The following is a 9,898-nucleotide window of genomic DNA, read 5'->3' as shown; positions in this document are numbered from 1 at the left end:
GCCTCAATGCTTAAGTAAAGGTGACCGTGTATAGCATACAGAACAATCCTACTTCCACCTCTCAGACTGGTAGAACTCTTGCCCTACATAACTACGCCTCACAGCATTTTCTCAAAACATGGAGGGAGAAAATGTATATGCTCCTCAATGTCAATGACAATAACATTTACAGCCAGAGTAGCGAATATGAATTGACAAGTGAGACAAAAGAAAAAGCACCACACATATGGCAGATGAAGGTTTCAAAAAGTTTACACACAAATTATATAGGAAAATGTTATTTGTATATTCAGAATATTTATAGCAAATATGAATGTGAGATAACAGACTAAAGATAAAGTTTGCTACTGTTATAAACTTTGAGAAAGGTGTAAATTAGGACAAATAAATAAATACAAATAATTTCACTAGATAACACATTTCTTCAAACATTTTATTTCCTGGTAAATGTTTGGTGATTATGATAGACCACCTCATGCTAAACCCATATCTATCTATCTACTGTGGCAGGCGGCTGGCATCCATGCCCAGCCGGGACGCCCCTGCACACTATATTCAGGGGGAGCAGCACTGGACAGTGCAATACCTCCCCCTGGACGCTAGATGGCCACCCCCCTGGGCTGGAGTAGTGCCTCGGTTTCCCACAGGGTTCCCTGGGAATTGGAGTTGGGTGCAGCCCTGTTGGGTTCCGCAAGTACCGCCAGGGGGTGCTGTGTTTGGGACTCCTGAGCCCGTGTGGGCAACAGATTCGTCACACCTGGAAATGCTGCCGGATCTTGGTGATCAAACACCTGGAGCACTTCCGGATGACCTATAAAAGGAGCCAGCAACCACCACTCATCAGCCAGAGTCGGGTGTAGGAGGACAAGGTTGCTGGGGAGGAGTGGTGGTGCCAAGGAGAAGAAAGTGCTTGTGCTTTACTGGGGAGTAATAATGCTTGGGACTGTGTATTGCCTGTGGGGTTCACGGGGAAGACGTGCCCCACCGGTGAAGAAAATAAAAGTCTTTGTACATTACATGTGCCTCTCGTGTGCAATCTGTGTCGGGACAGGTGCTAAAAACCAGCCCTCTTTGGAGGAGGCAGAGCCAGAAGCTGATGGGGGATCAATGCCCATTTCCCTGCGGAAGGTCACTCAGTTATTTAAGCAACTCTGCAGTGGCAAAGCCCCAGCAGTGGATGAGATCCTCCCAGAAATTCTAAAGGCTCTGGACATTGTGGGGTTTTCATGGCTGACACGCCATTTCAATGTTGTGTGGTCATCAGGAGCTCTGCCTCTGGAGTGGCAGACCGGGGTCATGGTCTCCATTTTTATGAAGGGGGACAGGTGTACTCCAACTATCAGGGATCACACTCCTCAGCCTCCATGGCTCAGAAATTAGGGTTAGGGGTAGGGTTAGGGTTAGGCTTATGCCAGGGTACTAAAAAGGAGACCCCACCCAGTCGTAAAACCTCTAATTCTGGAGGAGCAATAGGAATGATGTCCAGGCAATGGAATTGTGGACAAGCTCTTTACCTTCATGAGGATTCTGAAGGGTGAAGGGGAGAATGCCCAATCAGTCTACATGTGTTTTGTGTACTTGGAGAAGGTTTCTGACCATGTTCCTTGAGGCATTCTGTGGGGGGTGCTGGGAGAGTAAGGGGTTCCAGGACCCCTAATAAGTGTATAATCTCAATTAGAGCTGTGTCTGCATATTCAAAAAAACATCAGCACTGTTTTCACTGGGTATGTGACTCCACAAGGGATGTGTTTTGTCTTCTATCCTGTTTGTGATTATCATGGACAGGATATCAAATCAAAAGTGGAGAGTGGAGGGGTCCAATTCAGCGTCCTTAGAATTGTGTTACTGCTTTTGCAGATGACATGGTCCTTTTGGCTTCATTTGGCTGTAAGCTCCAGCATGCATTGCAACAGTTTGCAACCAACTGTGAAGTGACAGGGATAAAGATCAGCACCTCTAAATCTGGGGCCATGGTCCTCAGTAGCAAAAAGGTGGACTGTCCTCTCTGAGTGCAGGATTGAGTTATGGCCTCAAGTGGAGGACTTTAAGTACCGTGGGGTCTTGCTCATGAGTGAGGGGTAAAGGGATGGTGAAATTGATACACAGATTGGGGTGGCAAGCACAGTTGTGTGAATCCGTAGTGATGAAGAAGGAGCTAAGTCATGAGGTGAAGCTCTTGATTTACCAGTCAATCTACATCCCTATCCTCACCTATGGTCATGGGTTTGGGTAATGAACAAAGAATGAGATTGGAGGTACAACAGGCTGAAATGAGCTTTATCCTTTAGAGATAAGGCGAGAAGTTCAGACATCTGGGAGAGGGTTGGACATGACCATCCGGAAGTAGGCCCTAGGGAAGACTCATTGCTCACTGGGAGTATTATATTTCCCAAATGGTTTGGTAACTCCTTGGGAACCCACAGCATGAGTTGGCAAATATGGCTGGGGAAAGGAATGTATAAGCCTCACTTCTAAGACTGTTGTTGAAAATAAATTAATGAATGAATGATTATAAAATTAAAATATAAAATCATTCATGCTGTTTTCTTTTCCAACCCTAATGGTATTTTGCACAGTCTTTGGTCATAACACTCAGTGACAGTGTGCCAAACTACAAAACAAGTTTGAAGAGAAATGACAGAAATATAAGTTAATTTATGACATGAGGAACATAGCATGCTAATACTGTAAACTGAACAGGTGAATTCAGAAAGAGAAGCCCAAAAAATCTTTAGTTTGCCTGAGGTACTGCACAGTACATTCTTAAAAGGCTAATTTAGCAAACACAGCAAAGAATATACTAATAAGTATGAAAAAATATACTAACATACATCTATATACAGTGGAAATAGAAAAGATAACAACTTGCCCTCCTACCCAAACCCCGCCTTCTAATTCTCAGCCTCAGATTCACTTGATATTAATAACTTATAAATCACTGTATAAATTTTGGGGTGAAAAGATGTTATCAGGGTCAATAAGTTCCTCTTCTGAAGTCTTGTCTGAACATGCTGGTGGAGCAGATATGGATGTATTAGTGGAGAGCATGAACAAATTTGTAGTAGAACAGATTTCTGTCCCATTTGGAGGTTTTCAAGCTTAGTTCAATGCTATCCAGCAGAAATAGAAAGAAGTTAAAAGTGAGCAAAGTACTTGTTGGAGTTTGGAACATTAGTAAAGACTATGAGATAAGTAAATTAAAATGCTGGAATGCCAGATTGTGCCCCTGAGCACTAAATACACAAAATTTGGAGATGCTATTGAATTACTGAAAAAGCTATGGCTGGTCATTTTCTCGACTCTGCACGACTTTGCTCTTGTAGGGGAGAGGAAGTCATAGAGTAGATATATCAAATCACAACTCATCCCATCTCAGACCTTGGATTCTATAATTTCTTAATTATACTAATAATCGAACTGTCCTGCTTGAAATAAGGGGAGCTTCAATTTATGATATGATGACCATTGCATTCCACTATTTTTATACTGACTCTAGCTCAGTTAAGGAAGTCTAAGGCTGCTGTTATGAAAAGAGCATGTAAACTGGAATGTCAATCCAAAGCAAGCCATGGAAGCTACTGATAATTTCCAGACAATCGATACAACTCTCTACTAATATCTGATTCCAGTTTCTTAGTCCTAGACTCTTTCCAGGAGACCAGTACATGATGTGAAGAGTCTTGTGGTGTATTGGTTTTTTTAAATAACAGTTTGGTGCATATTATTCATTAATGTTAATACTAATGATATTTGAATTGGGCTTCCACAAATCCTTTGTTTTATTGGTTTAGCTTATAAAGCTCAGTTTTGTCATTTGGTGGGTCATTAAAACTCTGCATTGTTGGAGAACGGGGTGGTCATCTCACTCTTGCACAAAACCATGGCTTTCAGGTGCCAGGTAATTTGTTTTTATTTTATGACTGTTACTTGTTGCTTTCACTTACCAGTCTTCTTCAAGTATTTTCTACTTTCATTTCCTTTCCTTTGCTTCACAACTTGCAGTTTGTTATTGCACAACAGTCGCTTAAGGCACAGTTCGGTAGGAATGTGGTGTACCAAACTTGTGCATGTTCTCTGGTTACCTGCATAGTTTGGATTGTTGAGAGTGCTACATAATGACTGTGTGGGAGGGGGATTATGGATTGTTGATTGTTTTTTGGTTTGTTGAGATATGTAAGGTAGGCTCTGGGAGGTGCAATGTTGCTGCACGTATGCCTTGATGCTTGCCTTTTTCTGAACTCTAAGTCTTGTTCTACTCCTTCTGCCTTTGACAATCACTTGATTCTGAACTTGGATTATTCTGGGCCTGACTCTGTGTGTCAACAGGACTGGCATCCATTCATGACTGCCAATGGCATATGAAAGTGGATGCTGCATTCCTGTCCAAAGTGGTGCATGCCAGTTTTGTATGTGGTTCTATGTAAGGCACTCTACAAGCCCTTACTAATATTCGCTGTTTGGCAGCATTGCCATATTTGAGTACCTCCTGTCTCATGGAAAGCTACTTTTAAAAACATCTTCACATTTTCTACAAATCTGACCTAATAGCATATTGATTTTTACCTTACTCATGGGTTTGGCTATGAGTCCTCACTGCCATCTCAGTTTATCAAATAGTCCAGACATATGCATTCCTATATTCCAAAAGTGATACCCCTTGATCTGCTCTCTGGTCTCCCATCTCTAATACCTTCTACTAATATTCCACTTTAAGCATAAATATTTCTTGTCTTGGCCTTCTTTCCTTACACCTGTTCAGCAGAGACTATTTGTAATTTTTCAAAACTGTGCTGCTTACATATTGTTCTTTTCTGGTTGCAAGATTGCTTTTTGATTACAATAAAACTAATTAATAAAAAACTGTGCATAACATCTGCAAATTAAAAAAGGCTATCAATGTTAGATATGAAAAAATGGTAGACAATTAAAAGCCTGCTACATTTTGATGTTTTAATATTTTTAATTTTTTTAGATCTCTGTGTAGTTTTATTTTGAAAGAAGTTAAGACTTAAAATTGGGGAAGAATAAAATAATGTCAAACTGCACATTGCAAAAGCAATAGTGACCATAACCTCTGCTGCATGCTCCTTAATATGTACAATATAGTGAATTAAAACATGATAGACCATTAATTTGTTTTAAGATACGGATCACCAATGCAAAGAAATAAAAATATAGTAATTTCAGCAACATTATGGTCTTCACCTCTGAAAAAAAATATTTTCCTAAGATGAGTGAAAGTTTAAAATCATTTAATGTCTGAACCTGCCTTTGGTTATTCCGTGGACAACCGGCAAATATTGTGAGACACATGCTTTGTAAACCCTAGCGAGTCATTATAATTATTTAGATTTGCTCTAATTGCTAAACTGCTTTAGGATTATACAGACTGTAGCAAAAAACAAAAGAGCAACACAGACCAATGTGTTGTCTAATAAAGTTGAAGTATACAATAATTACCTGTAGATGGCAGCATTTACATTTTGGTGCCAAATTATTGTCACTTTTTGGGGCATAAAAATAGTTTTAATTGTTTTTTTTTTTAAAGAAGATATTTAAAAATGAGAAAAAGGCTAATGTCTAATAGAGCATTTCATAACTTCATTCTTTCCTTCATTTTTTAAACAGGGTTTTATGGCAGACCTAGAATCAATTGTAGCAGGAAGCTAGCTAGATTAGAATTCTAGTTTACAAGGGAACATTCGCATACACATTTACTATACAGTTGTGAATTTAACTAATACATATATGGAATAGTAAGGGGGGGGGTAATAATAACCTGGAAAATGTACAAATTACACAGAAAGACATTGACTTATTTAGGAATCACACTCAGGTCCCTGGAACAGCACAAATATCAGAATTAACCCGTGTGCCACTCTGAGAGCAATGCTTTGCAGTTGTTACAGGTAAAGGTGTTTATAAGTGTCACCTCTCCAACTTAAAGGTGCTCAAAGGCTGGTGACATCCTAATCCTCATAGCCCACCTTCATGAAAAATGGGAGAGGAAGTAAGCAAAGCAACAGAAACTGGAAGACACTAATTTGATCCATTTTAAAAGCTCTACAAAATCAATGAGGCACAAAGCAGCTTTTAGCAATGAATGAGTTTATCTAATATTTTCTTTTTTGTTTATTACAAATGGCATTAATATAATTTCCATACAATATAACTGAATGGCTCATTAAGAAATCTGACAAATATTGTAGAAGATCATCATCCCAAAAATAAGGACTATATATATATTTATACATTTATATCTATGTGAAGTTCAGTAATAATTAGGAGATTATTTAATTTAACCAGATAGCAAAAGCAGCAAGAAAACTGGACCAAATAAACAAAAATAGGATGTTTAATTTGCTCTAATTGGTGATTAGGCTCATTCCAGGACTGCAAGGTATGAGCTGTGATGAGAGATTGAAAAAAAAATGAACCTTTTCAGTTTAAGCACACAGAAAACCATTGGCACGTGAAATAAATTACCAAGTACTGCTGTGAAGAACTTAGGGCCTTTCAAAACTCAACTCAAATAGGATTGTCAAGCTTTGTTGGGATTTATTGGGCTTATTCTCATCAAAACTGTTGTAATGTTCTAATACCAGAAGATAAAAAAAAAAAAAAAACAAAGAGCATCTGCAGGAAACAAAGAGCAAAACTAAAAAAAATAACAAAACAACACTCAAAACCAACACTAAATATATCGTCAAGGAGCTAAGGGTGACACTGTTCTTTAGTGGTACTTCAAGTGGCTTGGCGCAACAGCTGTGCACTTTAATAATTGAAGTAAATGAAAACCTTCCCCAATTTGTCTCTACCCTCACAGAAGACAAGAGAAAACAATCATCTAATAACAGGGGCTTAAACAAAAGAACTAACAGCAAAACAAAAACAGAGCTTCAGTACTAACATAATAGACGGCCATCACTGGGAATGGTGCTATACAAAGTAAAGTATGACTAACTGCTTTCTTGTGCATTGGTGCTATTGGCTAATACTTTCATGAACGTACTACAATTATGTGATTACTGTAAATAATGTAAGCCAAGGGTCAAAAACAGTTGTGTGCTTGTTTTTGATTTCTTAATGCTTACAGTATCCGGCTTACACATAACTAATCAGATGTAGAAAATAATGTGGGAACAAAAAATTTAATCCAATTGATCTCTTCATTTACACTGGCTAAATAATATGCTCCTTAAAAGAGAGTATCTGTTCACAGCAGAAGAATAGAACATTGGAATACAAATATTGTTTTAAATTAGATAAGTAAAGCTGTAGTGTAAAAAGGCAATAATGCCTGTGAAAATCTAAGCAGTAGTAGTATTGTCACATGTACTGGAGTACAGTGGAATTCTTACTTGCGTGTTTGACCAACATGTATCACCACACTCCAGCACCATGATATACCAAAAGTCTTAAAATGCATTTTATTTATGCACAGAAAACATTTATCAAGGTTTATATGGTAATAGGGTTTTTATTTGTATATGGTAATTATTATCAAGTGGACAGAGTACAGTGAAATTCTTACTTGCATGTGCTAATCAATACACAATATGATGTCACTCTCCAGCACCATGACTAGCAAGTACAACATAGCACTTTATGGTGATTACTTTTATTAAATTATTAACCATTAAAAGCTCCACATGAGTAGAAGTACACTTTCTGTATTTCTATATAAAAATGTATTTAAAACATATAATGCAATAGAGTTATCTTTGGAGAAAGGAGGGATTGCTGTTCAGGCAACAGACAAAATGGGTCTAGAAGAACGGACTATTGTGAAAGCAAGGCAAACATTTAGAGACATTGTTCTTAGAGCTGTCCATTAAATTTAACTTCTATAGCACATTCTAGCACTAGAAGGCAACAAGCTTACATTAGTTGTGTGTGGAGTTGTATGGAGTCCAATATGAAAACTTGGGTGCTGAAGGCAGAAAATGGATATGTGGATTTTTTTTTAGAAAGAAAAGATAACAATCACAGAATAGGGACAAAGAGAATAATAGTCTGTTGGGAGACATTGTGAAGGTGGAAGAAGCAAACAGATGTAGATACATAGGGGATGGAATACAATAGCATGTGTGATGTAATCTTCAAATTTTGTTTGGGTCTTAAGCCAAGCCATAGAAACTGTTCACACATATCAGGAGAGTTTGACTAATCTGGTGCATAACAAGTATCATTTTTGGATTAAAAATCACTTCCATTTGCTGTCTTCACAAGTTGCAAACATGGCTTAAAGGGTATGAAGACTCCAAAAATGAGTTCCAAAAATAGGCCAGGACATTCACTGGCCAGCCCAGAAGAAGCACACCCCAAGTCAGTCCATCCCCCTAAGCTATATACTTTCTGAAAACCAGAATATTACAGTTGCATACCATTCAATCAAACATATAATAATGGCATAAGTCAGGGGCTCTCAAACTCGATCCAGCGGACACACTGTGGCTGCTGGTTTTTGTTACAAAAAGCTTGATAATCAGTGAAAACACCTGATAACATGGATCTCATTTAATTAGGTGGTATTTTTTTACTTTTATTCTACGTTCAGAAAAGCACAGCTGCATGATTTTTACATTTATAAGACATTTAGAAATATTTCTGCTTTTGCTAAAGATTTAAATGCTTAACGACCTTTTAATGATTTCATTATATTTTGCCCTTTCTCTGTGCAGTTTTCTCCCTTTGTTGTATCTTATAAATGACAATTAGAAACGAGCAGAGCAGACACCCAGGCAAGCAACACTGAATAATCAAAGGCTGCAACTACTTTAGCGTTAGACCCACTAATTAGTAAATAATGGATTAATGAAACAATATAGTACACCAATTTGTACCAAGAAAATTGCTTGGTACATTTTAATATATATTTTTCTTTTCACCAAACTTGGTTTCTTAATTTCTAGATTGTTCCCAAAACACAGAACTGGCGAAATAACACATCACTTAATTAGCCCAGGAGTCCAATTAAAAACAGAAGCTGGATGGAACAAAAACCTGCAGCCACAGTGAGTTTGGGAAGCACTAACGTAAGTGATACAACCATTTACTTCAAGAATACTGAGAAAACAAAAGATAAATAGAAATATAAAAGAAACTATTTTCTTCTAAATAGTAGGTTTAAATATTAACATTACAAAGACAGTCCCAAAATATATCAAAATATGCTACAAAGGGAGAGGATATCAGTAAACCTCTGGCTTGTGAAAAAAGGGGAACATCAAATTCTCACTTAGAGGTTCTGTGCAACACTTTTTCAAAACCTGGCAGGATCTAATCAATAACATTTTAGAATAAGCTTTTAAAGCTCTGAGGAAGCAGATTCTCTCCCCTTTTCTCTTTCTTCTCCATTTATCTTTATTCACTTATTAATTCATCTATTTGCTTATTTTTGCTAGCTTTTAAGTTTTACTCTGCTGGCCATGCTCTCTTTCTCAAGGGAGGGGGTTGATTTGTTTTCAATCCTATTTTTGTAAACATTCATCTATTTGTATGGAATGTTGTGTGATTTCAATAAAAATCAATAAAATCAAATACAAAAAAGAAAAAAGGAAACAAAGAATCTTTATAAAAATAAAAACACATTAACAAAACTGAAAAATATAACAGTCAAAATAGCAAAAAGGATTTGCCTAAAATGTACACAAGTCTCAATACACTCGCCAATGGCCAATTCAAAGAACAAGAAAGATCAAGCAAATACAATACAAGAAGAACTCCAAACAGCTTTCAATGACCTAAAGGATCTGTCTCCATAATATAAAGGCAGATGACTGTCCTTCAGGTTTGACACCACAGTAACCCCACCTCTTGGGGGTCCACTCACAGAACACAAGTCAACTTAATTTAAGGACACACGCACATAAATATTAAATAGTGAGTAAACATA

The sequence above is a fragment of the Polypterus senegalus genome, chromosome 2 (assembly GCF_016835505.1).
Source record: "Polypterus senegalus isolate Bchr_013 chromosome 2, ASM1683550v1, whole genome shotgun sequence".
NCBI classification, from domain to species: domain Eukaryota; kingdom Metazoa; phylum Chordata; class Cladistia; order Polypteriformes; family Polypteridae; genus Polypterus; species Polypterus senegalus.
This window is presented reverse-complemented; position numbering follows the sequence as displayed.